Source organism: Schistocerca cancellata, chromosome 10 (genome assembly GCF_023864275.1).
Source record: "Schistocerca cancellata isolate TAMUIC-IGC-003103 chromosome 10, iqSchCanc2.1, whole genome shotgun sequence".
In the NCBI taxonomy this organism is placed as follows: Eukaryota; Metazoa; Arthropoda; class Insecta; order Orthoptera; family Acrididae; genus Schistocerca; species Schistocerca cancellata.
In genome coordinates, this window is record NC_064635.1 from 136,802,013 (window position 1) to 136,823,147 (window position 21,135).

Below are 21,135 nucleotides of genomic sequence, written 5' to 3' on the forward strand. Positions count from 1 at the left end.
TGAGGAGCAAGGAGAGCGTTTTCACCAGGACATTAAAGTGATGGAAAAGCGATACCAAGGCCGGTGTTGGAAAAGCGATACCAAGGCCACTGGAACACCAACATGATTGGGGATACTGTTGGTTACTTCACCGAGAAATTCAGCAAGTGACGCATGGTAGAAAAAGCTCTACAAGAAGCTTCAAAGAAAAAAGAGAAGAAAATACAAACCTATTCCAGGTGACAAGTGAAACCTCTATTACCACATATCATTGTTATAAGTAGCTTTCTGTATGTACAAACTACGCTTATGTTGTAACAAAGTGTTTCATTAATTTCCCCATTTACCGTATAGCATAGGATTTTTATACTATATAGTAAAAAACACATTGCTCGAAAATTATGGATGATACAAAAAAAACTAAGGGTTGATTTAGATACAGGTCAAAAAAATCTAGAAGATCAGCTATCAAAGTAAAAAAAGTTTTTCAGAAAAGTTTTTCGTTTCACTGTGTTATTAAAGAAAGGACGGTAGAGTTACACCACTTAAAATCTGATTAATTTCTTTTATCTCGTCATACATTCCTTCAATCTCTTCATCATATGCGGAGCTAGTTGGCATATAAGCTTGTACTACTATGGTGGGTGTGGGCTTCGTGTCTATTCTGGCCACAATAATGCGTTCACTGCGCTGTTGATAGCAGCTTAACCACATTCCTACTTTCATATTCATTATTAAATCCACTCCTGCATTACCGCTATTTGACTTTGTATTTGTAGCTATGTATTCACCTGACAAGAAGTCCTGTTTTTCCTGCCACCGACCTTCACTATTTCCCACTATATCTAGCTTCACCCTATCCATCTCCTTTTTTAACTTTTATGACCGGCCTGTCCGACCGATTAAACGATAAAACTTTCCACGCTCCGATCCCTGGAATGCCATTTTGTTTCACCTGATAACGATGTCCTACTGAGTCGTCCCCGCCCAGAGGTCTGAATGGGAGACTGTTTTACCTCAGGTTATTTTACTCAATAGGACGCCATCACCCTTTAACCATACAGTGAAGCTGCATATCCTCGGGAAAAATTACGGCTGCAGTGTCCCCTTACTTTTAGCCGTTCGCAGTACCAGCATACCAAGGCCGTTGTGGTTGATGTTAAAAGGCCAGATGAGTCCCCATGAAACTACTGGAAAGGCTACTGCCCCTCTTCAAGAACCACTCGTTTGTCTGGCCTCTCAACAGATATCCCTCCATTGCGGTTGCATCTACGGTATGGCTATCTGTATTACTGAGGCGCGAAAGTATCCCCATGAACGGCAAGGCCTTTGGTTCGTCAGGGAAGGGGAGGGGGGGGGTGATGTTTAGCAAATTCCGATTCCCCACTAATTATCTTTGTCAACAGTTATTTGAATTATTTTAGTGCCTTCATAGTAAATGATTGACTGTGCATCAATGAACTCCGTGTTATTGTTTTTTCTGTGCATTTAAACTTTTGTAATAAATTCATACAAATCATGCTTTGGTAATTGCGGTTAGCAAATCCTTTAATATGATGAATGACAAATCGTGAATATCCCAATTTAAGTTTCCCTGCTTGTTTCAATCTTCTAAAGCATTAGTTTAATCCATTGTGTACATTTAACCTGGCGCTGATCCTTTAGGGTCGATCTCTCTCACAGTTAATTCCGACAGATTATTTGCACGATAAAGAAGTCTGGGTAATTGATTATTCATATTATGATTTTATGTAAAAAAGTTTTCACTGAATGATGTAACTGTTTAAACATTTTCTGGCAATGAGCAGGTGTATTTATTCGACCAATAATCGAAATCTTTCCGTGTTAAAATCGTCTTGATTAATTTTAAAAGCAAAACATATATGGGAAACTGTATAGTATCTTTTTGTTCGAGAACACAGTATTGTTTCGTGTTAACTGGCTTTTCGCTTACGTGTTTTTACGCTGTTTGTTGCGATGTTTAAAAGTATGAATTTAAGTTAAACGATGTTTCTCCTATGCCTGAATGACTCTGTTATTGGTGGGATCTGTCTTGAACATTCAGTAGTTAAGAAAGGAATCGTAACAAGGCGAAAAGAATGAAGAAAGTAAGAGGCTCATTTACGTACCCTCGTCTATTTGCAGCGCTGCGCAGAAAAGAAATCGTAAAAAAAAGAAAAAGTGAATGCAAAGTAAGATAAACTTGGGAAGAAAGAGAAAGAGAAGAGAGAGGTGTGCAGGGAGGGGGGGGGGGGAGACTGGAGAGAGAGATTGAGTGTTTGCAGTGGTACAAGAAAGTTACACTTTAGGTCTGTGCAAAGGTTCCGGCCAGGAACAAGAAATGTTCTGAGTTGTAAAAATTCGCCCGCTGCAACATTAACCGAGCGTCTCGGGGCGGCGAGTGTGCAGCAGCGGCTGGCAGAGGCGGACGAAGCCGTTTGGCGGACAAAACTGCGTGTAGCCCTCCGCTACCTGGGGCTGAGCCAGAGGAAAACTTCTGCTCCGGCCTGTCTCTGCTTTACGCGACACGGCGGCGAAACGTGTGGGGCAGTTACCGGAGCTAGCTCTCGCCACCGCTGAGGAAACGGTGTAGCAGTCACATAAAGGAGAGCCACGGCCCGGCAGCGAGGTAGTGAGGGAGTAGGAGAAGAGGTGAGGGTGGCAGGGGGAAGGACGGGCCAAGTCCCAGACCGTATCGCGAGGTGTCGGTGTGTCGGCGCTCCCGAGGGGAAATTCATTTCCCTCTGCGTTACAAAACAGCTCATAAAAGCTCTGTGTTCAGGACCCTAGTATTAATGCGGGTCTCCCCCACCCCGCCCCCTCTCACTCTCTCTCGGTCTCTATACACCTCGCTCTCTCTCTTTTACAAACCCACACACAAACACACACACACACACACACACACAAGTTGCAATTTAATCACTAGCAGTCCTTCCAGGAAGATCATAAAAAGCCACATAAACAACAGCATAGCTGGGTTAGAAATTCAATAGCGGGAAATATTCATTTATAGCTGTTTTATGTTTTATTTATTTATTTTCACGTCTAGTTCTGTAGGACCAAATTGAGGAGCAAATCTCCAAGGTCACGGAACGTGTCAGTACATAAAATTACAACATAAAAGTAGTAACAGATAAAATTAAATATTTATGAACCCGGAAAAAGTCAGTCCATAAGTTTAAGTAAACGCAATCAACAACACAATAAGAATCAGTTTAATTTTTCGAGGAACTCCTCGACAGAATATAAGCAGTGGCCCATGAGGAAACTTTTCAGGTTCGACATGAAGGCGTGCGGATTACTGGTAAGATTTTTGAATTCGAGTTGGAGCTTACTGAAAATGGATGCAGCAGTATACTGCACACCTTTCTGCACAAGAGTTAAGGAAGTCCGATCCAAATGCAGGTTTGATTGGTGCCGAGTATTAACCGAGTGAAAGCTGCTTATTCTTGGGAATAAGCTAATATTGTTAACAAGAAATGACAAATGGTTAAAATGGCTCTGAGTGCTATGAGAGTTAACATCTGAGTTCATCAGTCCCCTAGAACTTAGAACTACTTAAACCTAGCTCACCTAAGGACATCCCACACATCCATGCCCGAGGCAGGATTCGAACCTGCGACCATAGCGGTCGCGCGGTTCGAGGCTGAAGCCCCTAGAACCGCTCGGCCACAACGGCCAGCCAAGAAATGACAGTAAGGGATATATATATATTGAGACGCCAATGTCAAAATACCTAAACTCGTGAACAGGAGTCGACAAGAGGTTCGTGAATTAAGCTTATATAAATACATTTCAAAATTTTAGTGTCCTTCAGAGTAGTGACAGGGATTGTGTATAACCTATCGGCAGCCAAGCGGATGCCTGTAGAAGCATATAATGTCTTTAGAAATACTGAAGTTGGTTTTGTTGGCTATCAGTCTCTGTGTTTATGATAGTGGAAGTAGTATCGGTCAATTAATTTTGTCATTGTTTTATGTAGAGTATAGTTATGTCATAGTCGATTCCCTTCTTAAGTAACAGTTGTATAAATAACGCTTACACTTGTTTTCCCGTTACATCTAAACAAGTTATTAACACTTTTTTTCATATTTGTATACGCGATAAGAATTTTAAAGGGTTTCAGATAACTATTTCACATTTTTTTATACACACGAAGCAAATTTTGTACTGAGTATAGGCGCTATGCACGCTTACGACAGCCGAGTAAATCGACTATTACAGAACATTCTCTTGTGAACTGTCACCCTATGTAATACAACAACACAAAGATTATGGCTATTGGGATAGTGTTATTAAGAAGGCAGTTAAAATTAAATAAGTAAGTGACCTTGTAAATGGAGGTTTTTGCTTGAATTCTGAGTGGAACCCTACTTTCTCCGGAACAGAACAGAGGGGCAGCGTTGAAGTTACCTCACCCACTGTTTAGCATTTTTAATTTTCGATAACTTCTGGCATCTGTCATCTTTGGTTGGTGTGGTGGGGCTAGTGTTCACAGTTTGTGTGTGTGAGGTTGTGTGTGTGTGTGTGTGTGTGTGTGTGTGTGTGTGTGTGTGTGTGTGTGCGTGTGGGTGGGTCGGTGTGTGTGCGTGTGTGTGTGTTACTTCGTATCTAAACTTGGTGATCATGATGAATCTTGGGCACAGCATAAGGTATGTTATGTATGTCTTGAAGATCTGAGAAAATGGTGCAGAAAGGAGAAAAAAGCCTTTAGATTTGCTGTTCTTATGATATGGAGGGAGCCAAGAAATCATTCCGATGATTGCTACTTTTGCAGTGCTTATATTACTTGTCATAATTCGAAAAACAAGAAGGTAATAAGGTACCCTAACCTTCCATCCGCCAACCGAATATGGTGCAGATTTTCCAGTTCCTGAACTACCAGATGATTTAAATTCTATTCCAACAGAAGTAATTTCTGATGTAAAATCTGATTTACATGAACCAGATGGTGATGAATTCAATTATAATACAGAAAGTCTAGAGCCCAAATTGTTTACTCAGACCGAACTTAACGATTTGGTTAGGGATCTGGACTTAGGGAAAGCAAAAGCTGAATTGCTTGGCTCTAGATTAAAAGAAAAGAACTTATTGGCAGTTTTAACCAGAATATACATGTATAGAAAGAGAGAGCAGCAATTTTCGAAGTTTTTTTCAACAAGAAGGTAATTTAGTGTACTGCTCAGACATTCCCAGTCTGATGAATGAGTTTGATATTGAATACATAAAGGAAGACTGGAAGCTGTTTATTGATTCATCCAAAACAAGTTTAAAGGCTGTTTTATTACACAATGGTAACATGTATGCATATATACTTGTTGGACATTCTGTACATATGAAAGAAAGCTATGAAAACCTATAAATAGTGCTAAATGAAATTGGCTATTCTGCTCACGTTTGGATGATATGTGGCGATCTAAAAGTAACATGCGTGCTCCTTGGTCAGCAAGATGGCTTTACCAAAATATCCATGTTTCTTGTGTGAATGGGACAGTAGGGCTAGGGATCAAAGCTGGTGCAGAAAGAACTGGCCTGTGAGGGAGTCTTTTCAACCTGGTGAGAAGAACATTCTATGCAAAAACCGTGTAGATCCAAAAAACGTGCTCCTACCATTACATATAAAGTTAGGCCTAATGAAAAAGTTTGTAAAGGCTTTGCCTAAAGATGGACCATGTTTTAAGAATCTCTGCCAAAAGTTTCCCCACCTTTCAGAAGCTAAACTGAAACAAGGCGTCTTTGTCGGACCTGGCATTAGAAAACGGTTTGAAGTTAACTATGAATCCACAATGACCTTAAATGAGAAAGAAGCATAGGTATCATTCAACCAAGTCGTTACAAAGTTCTTAGGTCATGAAAAGGACCCAGAATATGTTTCTATTATAGCTACAATATTAAAGAAGTTTAAACTTTAGGATGTTTCATGAGCCTGAAAGTTAACTTTTTGAACAGTCACCTTCATTACTTCCCGGATAATATGGGAGATGTTAGTGAGGAGCAAGGAGAGCGTTTTCACCAGGACATTAAAGTGATGGAAAAGCGATACCAAGGCCGGTGTTGGAAAAGCGATACCAAGGCCACTGGAACACCAACATGATTGGGGATACTGTTGGTTACTTCACCGAGAAATTCAGCAAGTGACGCATGGTAGAAAAAGCTCTACAAGAAGCTTCAAAGAAAAAAGAGAAGAAAATACAAACCTATTCCAGGTGACAAGTGAAACCTCTATTACCACATATCATTGTTATAAGTAGCTTTCTGTATGTACAAACTACGCTTATGTTGTAACAAAGTGTTTCATTAATTTCCCCATTTACCGTATAGCATAGGATTTTTATACTATATAGTAAAAAACACATTGCTCGAAAATTATGGATGATACAAAAAAAACTAAGGGTTGATTTAGATACAGGTCAAAAAAATCTAGAAGATCAGCTATCAAAGTAAAAAAAGTTTTTCAGAAAAGTTTTTCGTTTCACTGTGTTATTAAAGAAAGGACGGTAGAGTTACACCACTTAAAATCTGATTAATTTCTTTTATCTCGTCATACATTCCTTCAATCTCTTCATCATATGCGGAGCTAGTTGGCATATAAGCTTGTACTACTATGGTGGGTGTGGGCTTCGTGTCTATTCTGGCCACAATAATGCGTTCACTGCGCTGTTGATAGCAGCTTAACCACATTCCTACTTTCATATTCATTATTAAATCCACTCCTGCATTACCGCTATTTGACTTTGTATTTGTAGCTATGTATTCACCTGACAAGAAGTCCTGTTTTTCCTGCCACCGACCTTCACTATTTCCCACTATATCTAGCTTCACCCTATCCATCTCCTTTTTTAACTTTTATGACCGGCCTGTCCGACCGATTAAACGATAAAACTTTCCACGCTCCGATCCCTGGAATGCCATTTTGTTTCACCTGATAACGATGTCCTACTGAGTCGTCCCCGCCCAGAGGTCTGAATGGGAGACTGTTTTACCTCAGGTTATTTTACTCAATAGGACGCCATCACCCTTTAACCATACAGTGAAGCTGCATATCCTCGGGAAAAATTACGGCTGCAGTGTCCCCTTACTTTTAGCCGTTCGCAGTACCAGCATACCAAGGCCGTTGTGGTTGATGTTAAAAGGCCAGATGAGTCCCCATGAAACTACTGGAAAGGCTACTGCCCCTCTTCAAGAACCACTCGTTTGTCTGGCCTCTCAACAGATATCCCTCCATTGCGGTTGCATCTACGGTATGGCTATCTGTATTACTGAGGCGCGAAAGTATCCCCATGAACGGCAAGGCCTTTGGTTCGTCAGGGAAGGGGAGGGGGGGGGGGGTGATGTTTAGCAAATTCCGATTCCCCACTAATTATCTTTGTCAACAGTTATTTGAATTATTTTAGTGCCTTCATAGTAAATGATTGACTGTGCATCAATGAACTCCGTGTTATTGTTTTTTCTGTGCATTTAAACTTTTGTAATAAATTCATACAAATCATGCTTTGGTAATTGCGGTTAGCAAATCCTTTAATATGATGAATGACAAATCGTGAATATCCCAATTTAAGTTTCCCTGCTTGTTTCAATCTTCTAAAGCATTAGTTTAATCCATTGTGTACATTTAACCTGGCGCTGATCCTTTAGGGTCGATCTCTCTCACAGTTAATTCCGACAGATTATTTGCACGATAAAGAAGTCTGGGTAATTGATTATTCATATTATGATTTTATGTAAAAAAGTTTTCACTGAATGATGTAACTGTTTAAACATTTTCTGGCAATGAGCAGGTGTATTTATTCGACCAATAATCGAAATCTTTCCGTGTTAAAATCGTCTTGATTAATTTTAAAAGCAAAACATATATGGGAAACTGTATAGTATCTTTTTGTTCGAGAACACAGTATTGTTTCGTGTTAACTGGCTTTTCGCTTACGTGTTTTTACGCTGTTTGTTGCGATGTTTAAAAGTATGAATTTAAGTTAAACGATGTTTCTCCTATGCCTGAATGACTCTGTTATTGGTGGGATCTGTCTTGAACATTCAGTAGTTAAGAAAGGAATCGTAACAAGGCGAAAAGAATGAAGAAAGTAAGAGGCTCATTTACGTACCCTCGTCTATTTGCAGCGCTGCGCAGAAAAGAAATCGTAAAAAAAAGAAAAAGTGAATGCAAAGTAAGATAAACTTGGGAAGAAAGAGAAAGAGAAGAGAGAGGTGTGCAGGGAGGGGGGGGGGGGAGACTGGAGAGAGAGATTGAGTGTTTGCAGTGGTACAAGAAAGTTACACTTTAGGTCTGTGCAAAGGTTCCGGCCAGGAACAAGAAATGTTCTGAGTTGTAAAAATTCGCCCGCTGCAACATTAACCGAGCGTCTCGGGGCGGCGAGTGTGCAGCAGCGGCTGGCAGAGGCGGACGAAGCCGTTTGGCGGACAAAACTGCGTGTAGCCCTCCGCTACCTGGGGCTGAGCCAGAGGAAAACTTCTGCTCCGGCCTGTCTCTGCTTTACGCGACACGGCGGCGAAACGTGTGGGGCAGTTACCGGAGCTAGCTCTCGCCACCGCTGAGGAAACGGTGTAGCAGTCACATAAAGGAGAGCCACGGCCCGGCAGCGAGGTAGTGAGGGAGTAGGAGAAGAGGTGAGGGTGGCAGGGGGAAGGACGGGCCAAGTCCCAGACCGTATCGCGAGGTGTCGGTGTGTCGGCGCTCCCGAGGGGAAATTCATTTCCCTCTGCGTTACAAAACAGCTCATAAAAGCTCTGTGTTCAGGACCCTAGTATTAATGCGGGTCTCCCCCACCCCGCCCCCTCTCACTCTCTCTCGGTCTCTATACACCTCGCTCTCTCTCTTTTACAAACCCACACACAAACACACACACACACACACACACACAAGTTGCAATTTAATCACTAGCAGTCCTTCCAGGAAGATCATAAAAAGCCACATAAACAACAGCATAGCTGGGTTAGAAATTCAATAGCGGGAAATATTCATTTATAGCTGTTTTATGTTTTATTTATTTATTTTCACGTCTAGTTCTGTAGGACCAAATTGAGGAGCAAATCTCCAAGGTCACGGAACGTGTCAGTACATAAAATTACAACATAAAAGTAGTAACAGATAAAATTAAATATTTATGAACCCGGAAAAAGTCAGTCCATAAGTTTAAGTAAACGCAATCAACAACACAATAAGAATCAGTTTAATTTTTCGAGGAACTCCTCGACAGAATATAAGCAGTGGCCCATGAGGAAACTTTTCAGGTTCGACATGAAGGCGTGCGGATTACTGGTAAGATTTTTGAATTCGAGTTGGAGCTTACTGAAAATGGATGCAGCAGTATACTGCACACCTTTCTGCACAAGAGTTAAGGAAGTCCGATCCAAATGCAGGTTTGATTGGTGCCGAGTATTAACCGAGTGAAAGCTGCTTATTCTTGGGAATAAGCTAATATTGTTAACAAGAAATGACAAATGGTTAAAATGGCTCTGAGTGCTATGAGAGTTAACATCTGAGTTCATCAGTCCCCTAGAACTTAGAACTACTTAAACCTAGCTCACCTAAGGACATCCCACACATCCATGCCCGAGGCAGGATTCGAACCTGCGACCATAGCGGTCGCGCGGTTCGAGGCTGAAGCCCCTAGAACCGCTCGGCCACAACGGCCAGCCAAGAAATGACAGTAAGGGATATATATATATTGAGACGCCAATGTCAAAATACCTAAACTCGTGAACAGGAGTCGACAAGAGGTTCGTGAATTAAGCTTATATAAATACATTTCAAAATTTTAGTGTCCTTCAGAGTAGTGACAGGGATTGTGTATAACCTATCGGCAGCCAAGCGGATGCCTGTAGAAGCATATAATGTCTTTAGAAATACTGAAGTTGGTTTTGTTGGCTATCAGTCTCTGTGTTTATGATAGTGGAAGTAGTATCGGTCAATTAATTTTGTCATTGTTTTATGTAGAGTATAGTTATGTCATAGTCGATTCCCTTCTTAAGTAACAGTTGTATAAATAACGCTTACACTTGTTTTCCCGTTACATCTAAACAAGTTATTAACACTTTTTTTCATATTTGTATACGCGATAAGAATTTTAAAGGGTTTCAGATAACTATTTCACATTTTTTTATACACACGAAGCAAATTTTGTACTGAGTATAGGCGCTATGCACGCTTACGACAGCCGAGTAAATCGACTATTACAGAACATTCTCTTGTGAACTGTCACCCTATGTAATACAACAACACAAAGATTATGGCTATTGGGATAGTGTTATTAAGAAGGCAGTTAAAATTAAATAAGTAAGTGACCTTGTAAATGGAGGTTTTTGCTTGAATTCTGAGTGGAACCCTACTTTCTCCGGAACAGAACAGAGGGGCAGCGTTGAAGTTACCTCACCCACTGTTTAGCATTTTTAATTTTCGATAACTTCTGGCATCTGTCATCTTTGGTTGGTGTGGTGGGGCTAGTGTTCACAGTTTGTGTGTGTGAGGTTGTGTGTGTGTGTGTGTGTGTGTGTGTGTGTGTGTGTGTGTGTGTGTGTGTGTGTGTGTGTGCGTGTGGGTGGGTCGGTGTGTGTGCGTGTGTGTGTGTTACCTTCCCAAAATTGCTCTGCAAACTGTTTTAAATTTCTTCGACAGCGCTTACTTCGTGCGGTTATGTCTTGAAACTGACAGGTTCGTTTGCTGTCGAAATATCGGCGGTCGTCGACAACGTCGCCCGGCTCCATCCCCGTAAGTTGTTTCAATTTTGTTTACGCCAGGAACAACTCAGGTCTCAGAATGAAATTTCATTACTGCGTGTAAGCAGTGTAGTAGGAAGAAAATCCAATTAAATCTGTAGCTTGTTTTGGGGTTCACAGGGTGCAAATTCAGTACACAAATCTGCCGTCTCTGGCAGCAACAGTAGCACCAACTTGACTGGGTGTCGAGTCCAACCAGGATGACGGATACGAGTACGACATTCCGCATACTGCAACTCTCTACGTAATGATGGCGAGCCAGTTACTCACCAACTCATGACCAAATGTTTCCAGGGACTGTGAGGTCTGGAGGACGCGCTCGCCAGGGCACCGTTCGAACACCCTCCGTATCGATTCAGTTCAGGACACACGATCAACATGCGGTGCTGAATTGACTTGTCGAAAGCTAAAGTAGAGGCGATGAAGATACAGGACAAGCACAAGCCTATGAGAAATGGAATGCATCTGCTGTTCATGTGAACCAGAGGGGATCACCTTCCGTACTCAATGGCAACCCACACCGTCATTCCAGGAATTTGGCGCGTATCACGATGAAGGACGCGATCTGGCAGCCATCGTTCCCCTACCAGTCGCCGCATATAGACACTTCCATCGTGTCGCTAAACATCGTAAGAAAAGCACTTGGGAAGTGACCTATGCTGTCTTTATTTCGCCTTTAATCTAGCAGCAGACGGCAGCCGACGTGGCAACACGGCTGCAGCAAGTGATGGACGTCAGCTAACAAGTAACCTCAATCAGACTGTAGTCTCGTCATAGCAGACCCCACAGAGTGATATGCAGGTCGTTTTGGTATATTTTGTGATTCTTCATTGGAATATGTATCATCACCTTCATTAGCAAACTCTCACAGGATAGTTTGCGTCTGTCTTCAAGTGTATAGCAGCTCACATTTTTCAGAACCTCCGTGACAGTTTCCCATGGGTCAGACAAGCCAACTGACCATTCGTGCTGCTCTTCTTTGTATAATTTCTGTATTAGTTAGTGTTGTGGGTTGGCAGGAGAGCCAACGACAGTATGAGAGGAAGCCGTAAGGCACGCGTTTTAGCTCACGCAGACTGGCGTGAGGTCTGGAACAGGTCAAGGAAATTAGACTTTAGCACAAAAGGACGTAGCTGTGGAATACTTAACACAGTACAGCACGAAGAATACGTCGTTACCGATAACTGTATCATACTTGAACACTTCCATGTGCCAGACGTGAAGTGTATTTCCACACTTGTCTATCACCATCAGAACTGAAAGGCCAATCGAAAAGTGATGTGTTCCACCCTCGTGCAGGTTTATATAACTAATGTTATTTTTGGTGCAATGAACATATATCGCAAAGACACCTTACACCTTTTGCGCGATTTATTATAATTAATTAACAGTAAATGATACATTTATTTATTTCTTGCCATTAGCAACAGATTCTGGAACCAGCAATCGTCCTTATTTTCTTACTTGTTACAAAGAGTTGGCCATTTTATCCGAACCTGTCGTGAATTCTGTGGGTGTTGTCAGGCAGAACAATCGAGAAGAATACGTTAACTAAGACTGATGGTCTCTGCTCCACAGTTATTGGTAAATTCTGCAAACAACGACATATGAACTTAATTTTTTGTCACTGAGTGAGTACTACGTTTTTTTTTTTAGTATATCACTTTTTTCTGCTTATTTTCGTTATATTGTAGCAGACTGGTAAAATTCCGGGCGAGCTACGACTGTGTAATATGCCACGACCTCTTCCCCAAAACGTAGAGAGTAGTGCAAGTTAGGATTCACATAACTGATGTCTCGGGAATCAGGCTGGTTGGTGCGGAGGAGGTAAGTCTGTTCACTGAGTCTGAGTTCAGACTATTAAAAGGTTACTTTGTGTATCTCGGCCGACATCTTAATTGTTTTGTGCACGCATTTTATTTCTAAACAGAGATTCTTGAATTACATTTTATCTGACACTTTGTAGCTCTACGACTTGACCCAGATGCAAACAATACCTCTGGCGCCACTCGTACGAAGAGCATTGTTTGCGAAGAGCCGCTTGGGCGTATGCTAATTGGACGGCCGCACAATTGCCATTAAGCACGGGGAATCCCCCCTCCCTCCCCCGAAGCAGTACGCGCCGGGGTGCCAAGTACGGTTTAACTATCCTCGCGCCCGTAATGCGCTGCCGGCCTAGAGTGCGGAAACAGGAACCGGAGACGGAAATAGCGAGACCTAGAAAATAGTCAGCCAGTCGTAGTCTCGTGGCCTACTAAATAGTCTACAGTGGACTGAAGCTGATTCCGGGTATCCTCTAGCAGACTGTAGCCTTTGGGGAGAACAATGATCAGATGATCCGAGGAAGGACGTTCTCTGATAACAGTGGGAGCTGTGGAAAGTAATACCTCAAGAGAGAAGACGCAGCCAACATATACCCTGTAAATATGTCTAGGAGCTGTTTCCGCTAAATCATAATGGATAGTGGGATGAAGTTTATGACTTAATGCAGGTAATTTTAATTATGAGAAATGACTTTGTTCTTTGTAACGAGATGTTCTCACCAATTGCATTTGGCAACCAATAAACAAATATGGTAGGTGGAGAAACTCTTACCACCGAAAGTAGTGGCCGTTTCTGAGATGGTTTGCTTGCAAACAGCAAATAAGTAGCCTTGTTACAGGTATAGGCAAACAATGACATACTGGGGATAACACACGAGGTGCAAAACTAAAGTAATGAGACTGATGTGAAAAAAAATGTTGTTTACCGTTTTAGTAAAGTTTAGCGTTTTCTCCTTCAAAGTAGTTCCCTTCTGATTGCACACACTTTTTCCAGCGCTTCTGCCATTGAAGGTAACATTTCTGGAACTCATCTTCTGTAATATCCTTCAAGACCGTCGTCACAACTTTCTAGACATCCTGAGTTGTTTGAAAATGGTGTCACTTGACCGCCGTTTTGACTCTTGGAAATAGACAAAAGACGCACGGAGCGATATCTGATGGATAACGTGGCTGTGGTAGTACTGAAATTTGTTTTGAGGTTAGAAATTGCTGTGCTGACAGAGCAGTATGGGATGGCGCATTATCGTGATACAGAATCCAATTATCAGCAATATTGGCACAGACACGAAGAACTCTTTTACGAAGTCTTTCTAAAATTTATTTCTAGTAATAGTGGTTTACTGTTTGTCCAGGAGGTACGCACTCTTTATGATCAATTCCCTTGGAATCAAAGAAGCACACAAGCATGCATTTCACATTTGACTTTGACATGCGAGCTATTTTTGATCTGGGTGAGCCCTTTCAGCACCATTGCGAACTCTGATGTTTTCTCTCTGTATCGTACTGAAAAAAAAGCTTCCATCATCAGTGATAACACGGCTCAACAATTCTGGATTGATTTCCGTTTGCTCTAACAGATCGGCTGCCACATTTTTCCGTGTTTCTCGCTGTTGTGGTGTGAGATTTTTGGGGACCATTTTTGGACAAATTTTTCTCATACAAAGATCTTCACTTACTATTAGACGAACCTTTTCTCGATTGATGTTCAGTTCTTCTGAATCATTTTCACGGATAATCTTGGATCACATCATACGAGTTCACACACCTTGGCCAAATTGACATCCGTCCAAGAGGTTGATGGTCGTCCACTGCGGTCTTCATCTTTAACATTCGTTCTGCCTTCAATAAACATTTTATGCCAATGAAAAACTAGAGCTCTTGACGTAACCTCCTCTCCAAAAGCCTTCTGAAGCTTACCATAAGTTGTCGTCGCGTTTTCACCCAATTTAACGCAAAAAGAAATGGCGCACCGTTGCGCAATATTACGCGGTTCCATTTCCGTGACAAGAGACACAAACATGTGTTAACTTATTACAGCACAACTCACGACTGAGCAGTTGCATCGATGTGCCACTTGGACTAGAAGCAGCTTATAGACCAAGGTCAAATATATTGCGCCTATGCAAGCGTACAGGGTTGTCACATCTTGCAAAGAAAATCAGCCGGCTGGTGTGGCCGTGCGGTTCTAAGCGCTTCAGTTTGGAACCGCGTGACTGCTACGGTCGCAGGTTCGAATCCTGCCTCGGGCATGGATGTGTGTGATGTCCTCAGGTTAGTTAGGTTTAATTAGTTCTAAGTTCTAGGGGACTGATGACCTCAGAAGTTAAGTCCCATAGTGCTCAGAGCCATTTGAACCATTTGAAAGAAAATCAGTCTCATTACTTTACTGTCGCACCTCGTATTCACAGACGGACAAAAATCGCAAACAATCAATAATTAATCTAGAGGACTTTGCCTAGTCGGCGATCTTGGTTTCTCGCATCGTCCCCTATGCTCCTCGGAGTATGGGACCTCATTATCATCATCATCATCAATCAAATTTCGGCAATACATTTTCTAGGTAACATATTTACGAGACTGACATTGGAAGACTTTATGTTAATGTAAGAGTGAGATAAGCTGTTGAATATGTGAAATGCCTCTACAGCAGTAACCAGCCTACCTGTCAGAATATTGAGTGAAAGTATGCAAATGTGCACGCATTGTGTTGTACAGGTGCCAGATGTCACTTTGTGCGATGGAATCATATGCTTGTTCCATTCGATCGGTAATTACGGGGGCGGTTAATATTGGTTGTGGATGACGCTGGAGTCTTTGACTGATGATGTTCCATATTTGCTCGATTGGAGACACATTTGGTGTTCGAGCAGGCCAAGGTAACATTTCGACACCCCGTAGAGCATGTTAGGTTACAACAGTAGTATGCGGGCGAACGTTATGCTGTTGGAAAACACTCCCTGGGGTGCGCTTCACGAAAGGCAGCACAGCAGGTCTCGCTTGACATTGCTGAAGTCCAATATGGAGGCGGTTTGCTGTTAGAGGATGTACGCTGAAGCGTCTCTGGTTGGGAGCTTCATTGGTGTCAGTGTGGCGTCAACTGCTGCTCAGATTGCTGTTGCAGACGCAGTACGAGGTACCAGAGCCATTCACCGAATACGATGGTCTCGCTACTGCCACGAGGCCATGTGGAGCACGGCCTTCCGCGACCGCACATTCCCGTGACCTCCGCTGCCAGCAGTCATGTACAGTGGCTAAATTCCTGCAAATCTTTCCACAATATCACAGAAGGAACACCCAGCTTCTCGACCCGCAATAATTCGACCTCGTCCAACCTCAGTGAGCTGCTGATAACGGCGTCTTTGTCATCCTAGAGGCGTTCTTGACTGTCATCATGGGAATCCTCCCCATAGATATCACCATCAGGTACCGCGCAACAATTTACTGGCTTAGGATGGGGAGAACAGGCCAGGTTCGGCAGATCACTGGTGTACCGATTGAGACAACACGCCAACTCAGAGCATGGCGAGTGGATACCTGGCAGAGCGAGTGGGCCAACAGAGATAAGGGCCGCCGTGTATGCAACGTCTTCCCTGACATCCGGGAAAGATTAAAACTAAAACATATCTATCCCAGGCGCGGTATGGTACATTTCATCATAGGACATGGCTCTTATCCCACGCACCTGTACCGCGCGAGTCTGCAGGAGACTAATAGATGCACATGCGGGGAAGAAGTTTCCCCTGAACACACTGTCTTCTTCTGCGGACAACGCACGAACACAAGACACACTGTACACATAAATCGCCTGAACACACAGAACGAACTACGTGACACGGAAAGGTGGACTGACGAAATCTCGAAGATCCAACAACTAGTATAGTTGCGCAACACACCCTACCGAAGGCAAGTCGGTCCAAACAGACATCATGATGCCCAAGGGGTCACAGACATGATTAGCACCACGAGTGATGAAGAAGAAACAGATACAGACTAGAGCACCAACACAGACTGAAACGTCCCCTTAGAACAATTGTACACGACTGTGCTTAAACTGACACACAATATTTTTAGCGCAACGCAATCTGACTATCAAAAATCCCTACAAAAGAATGGCCCTGACTAACATTAAACTATACCTTTCACAAATCACTTACCTCACAAAAATCTTCGTTACTGGAACTACTGCAATACAGCGAGCGCCACTACTGCCAGCTAAATAAAAGATTCAAACTACGGAAGTCACTAACTACTGATAGGCATAGTTAGCAATTGAAAGATGATAATAGAGAACAAACAATGTATTTACCTTAACAGTCATAATATATATAGTAGTTCATAATATCCAGTATTACAAATTATCAAAACTCCACCATCTCTCTCCCCACATCCACCACTGCTGGCGGCTCACCTCCAACTGCGCAACGCTATGTGCTGTTCACATCCAGCTGCCCCTCTACAATGGCAGACAACAATGCAAACTAGCCACAGTCTGCACACAGCACAGCCAGTGATTTTCATACAGAGCGCTACGTGGCATTACCAATATAAAAATCTAAACAGCCTACTTACATAGCCCCCACGCTCCCCACAAAAATTTTTACAAATTGTTTTGGGCAGTGGCTAATAATGATTTGATAAAATTTTTAATAATTACAATAACAAAGATATCAAATGCACACACTTATTTATACAATGTTGGTCAAAAGCTAAAATTTTCTCACAGTCCATAAAGACAGTCCAGATTGTTCATCACAGTAAAATTTCAATGTTTTTGTTTTCAAAGTCTGAGCAGTAAAAGACAATGCACACGGAAGTAGTGGATTTCCATGCAGTCTTGAAGAAGTAGTGTTGTCCATCAAACGGAAAGATAGTGCTGACTCTTGACATGCAGACAGGTATTGGTCCACAACAGAGCAAACCCACAGCAGAGTCTGTCGAAATTTTGAAGAGTATTGGTAAGTAGGTCATCACAGAGCAGACCCACTGTAGTCCTGGTAGAGATTACGGTATTGGTGGGACACCAGAGGTGCAGACCCACTGCAGTCCTTGTAGAAGTAACGGTATTGGTGGGTCATCAAAGATGCCGACCCACTGTAGTCCTTGTAAAGATGGCCAGCAGCCATCTGTTGTGACTGTGCAGGTGCACAATCACCATTGAAGAGACTTGCGGATAATATAGCAAGTCCATAACCACCACTTGTGCACTCACAAAGTTTTTGGAATTGTCCTTAGAACCAGCAATGCTGTTATTCAGTCCCTTGCTGAATTATTAACACACGTGCAAACACTAACAGTCCCTACTTCTCACATATTGTCCATATACTATGACCAACAGAAACGTGTGCAGTGAAATGAAACTTACAAGTTAATAATATGATGAACTGGTGTCAATTACAATTTTATAACATAAGAATACAATTACAAGGTGCAAAATACATCATTAAAAACATAACAATACAGATAACATTTGTAGTACAGGCTTTACAAAAGAATCGAAATAACATATACATCAGTGTTACAGGAATTATGACATAAGTAAATACATAAAAGATCAGAATAACTTTTGAAACATCAACTTTACACATGAGCATTAAAACAAAACAGAATAAATAATGTCTAAGCATATTTACAAGGTAAATAACATATTATTAATGAAAATTATATTTGAGGATAACAGTATTCCTCATCATAGTGAATGTAGCTTAGTATTAGAAGAAAAAAAATTCTAAGAAACTACACAGAGACAGGAAGAAAACAAATACACAAGGGTACACAAACACATAGTGGGATAACACAAAAGGAAAGGAGAGGGTTTGTTTTCAGTGTAACGTTTGGTACTGCAGTCCAACCCAAAACTTCATTCCATAGATCTTTCGTCTTATTTCAACCTTTGCTTCCACCAAAAAAATCCTATTCAAGCATGCTTTCTGTATTTATTTCGTATAACTTCTCAATGCATTTCTTCCAAGTCATCGCAACTCGTTCTCTTATAGGCTACCCCCTCTTAAGCTAACTTAAATCTACTGAGCTCAGATTCATAAACTACGGGACGAGGCAATGCAGCAGCACAAAACAATTAATACAAACAGCAATGACAAAAAAATGGAAATTGGTGAAGCAACAATATTACAACTAAGATAAGGCACTGTGCAGCAAACAAGAAAAATAAATCCGTAGTAAAACTGGCTTAACAGCGTAATACAAAGTCAAATTCAGTAACACTATGCTTGGCAAACATCAGTAACTTATACCTAAACATTTTGTGGCGGGGTTCGTAGTGACAAACACTTTGCTGTTGAAACGGCTTACGAAGTCACCGCCACACTTTTAGTAGCGGGCCGACCGGTCCGCTGGAACAATGAACAGAAAGATGAAAAACCAAACACTCTGATTACATAAAAGTCGGTACTTATCTTTATTAACGAAGATACAGAAACACAGTAGTGAATTCCGTGTCTACAGAAATCTGTCTAGTTCGAGTCGGAGCAGCTAGGTCAGCGTCGGCTGACGACAAACAACAACTCTGCTGCGATGAACACACAACTGACTAGCAAGTACACAAATCGGTGGCGAGTATACAACGGAGCGACGAATACAGAACTGTCCTAGCGCTCGCGACTCCAGCGCTTAAGAAGCCAGAAGCCAGCGGTGGCGCGCGCAGACTTGCGGCGATTTCCTGTATTGCTGGCGCTGCTTATGCGGACGGCGTCCGGACTTTGATGCTGCCAACCTTTTGGCAGCGGGCTCGGTTGGCATTACTGGCTAGGATATAACAAAACATGACATAGCTCAAGCAGAAAAAATATTACAGTAAAAACAACAATGCAGATAAGGGAAATGTATATTCACATCTTAATGTCGATGTAATTAAAGTGGTGCACCACAACTTATTCTACGAAAAATATTACCAAGTAGTTGAAAAGAAAATTATATATGCAGTTATTGTTATCAGTCCCTTCTTATTGTTCTTTCCATTCCAAGAGCTCCTTTTTTGAAGAACGTGGATCACAAAATTATTATTTAATAGATCTGTTGACAGAAAGTGTTCACATTAGCAAATGCATTTAAGTTTATTTTATAAAACCAATGCTGCAACACAGCTGGAAAACAGGTATCAAATGAAATAAGCAATTACGCAAACCAAAGCATAAAAACATCATTCAATAGCTATGTGGCATTTCGTAAGTCAGTAGCTCTCAACTCTCGTAGAAAGACACTTGTCATAATCAGGTATGCAGATGTAAGAATATTTCCCATCAGTTCATAAGCATTTCAGTAAGTATCACAAATTAAGAGCTCCACAGTGTTATCATATGTTTTCAAGTTTAAGCATGTCATATTTGCGATGCTTTCTACAAAGGAATGTCAATAGCGAGGATAAGGGCCTCCCTTTTTTTCTACCTGTGCCTCTGCTGAAAGGCACTCACTAATGACTTGTTCTCCCAGCTTCTGACACAGCTGGGTGCCCACAACACATTATGTGCAGGGTGGTCACTTAAATTTCTTACGGAAATATTTACGACAGCAGTTTCCGCTACAGTGACAGTCTCATATACAAAATTTCACAGGTCGAGAATTTGTGTTGCAAATGTGTAGAAGCAAAATCTTATGCATATAGCAGTGTCCAAAAAATTTTCGTCGGTATTGTAATATGTTCACGCATTTACACACATTTCATAACTCTTAAAGTATGATTCTTGGTTTCCAACAACCTTCTTCACAAACCAGAGTCCCTAAACACTACTCATTATTCCTTACCTTATTCGTCGACACTTCTTCAATATTTCATCATAACAGCTACGTAGCATAATCAAATAACTCATATAGCCTCAGCCTATTAATCATAAACATACCTCAGCAGCATAATACACATCGTCGTTGTAATAATAACATCATAACACCTCAGTCAACTCTCAAAAACGTCGTAGCTTTCTGCAATAATTTCAGTTGTGTCATCTACCTCAAACGTACTTTAAAAATCATGATCTCATACCAAATACATCATTCAAAGCTCTCATAGTATCACAATGGGTCCGAAAAAATATGAACAGTTCACACAGTACAGACAAAATACAATTTCGTAAGTGTGAAGTAATCCAACTCTGTAATTGCGTAAACATGTGTCACTGTCGTAATAAAAAAGTTTGTCTCTCTCAGTTAAATGATCAGATAGCTGTGTAATTTATGTATTAGAGAAATATGGTACCGATGTGTAAAGTTGTATAAGCAAATACCATATTAGCTAGGGCTCCTTGTGCTTGCCAAACACATGGTACACAAAGCAGGCGCGTACCCCCCCTGAGGATTAATGTAATTATACCCTCAGGTGTTACAGATTACAGCAATGGAATGAAATGTATTACGGAAAACCTTTGTATCATTGTACTTCAAATATCTTTAAAAATAAATTATTTAAGTACAAAATTAATCACTCAAATACGTGTCCTGTAGCGCTAAATGTGCGTCTTGCTGTAAGATAATCTCTGTGGAAGTGTCGTAGTTATTGTCCTCCGAAAGCTAAGTTCTGCAGAAGTCAATGTACTTACCGCATGATAAACAAAAGTGAAATGCTTTGTGTATAGATATCTTAGTTATTACGCTT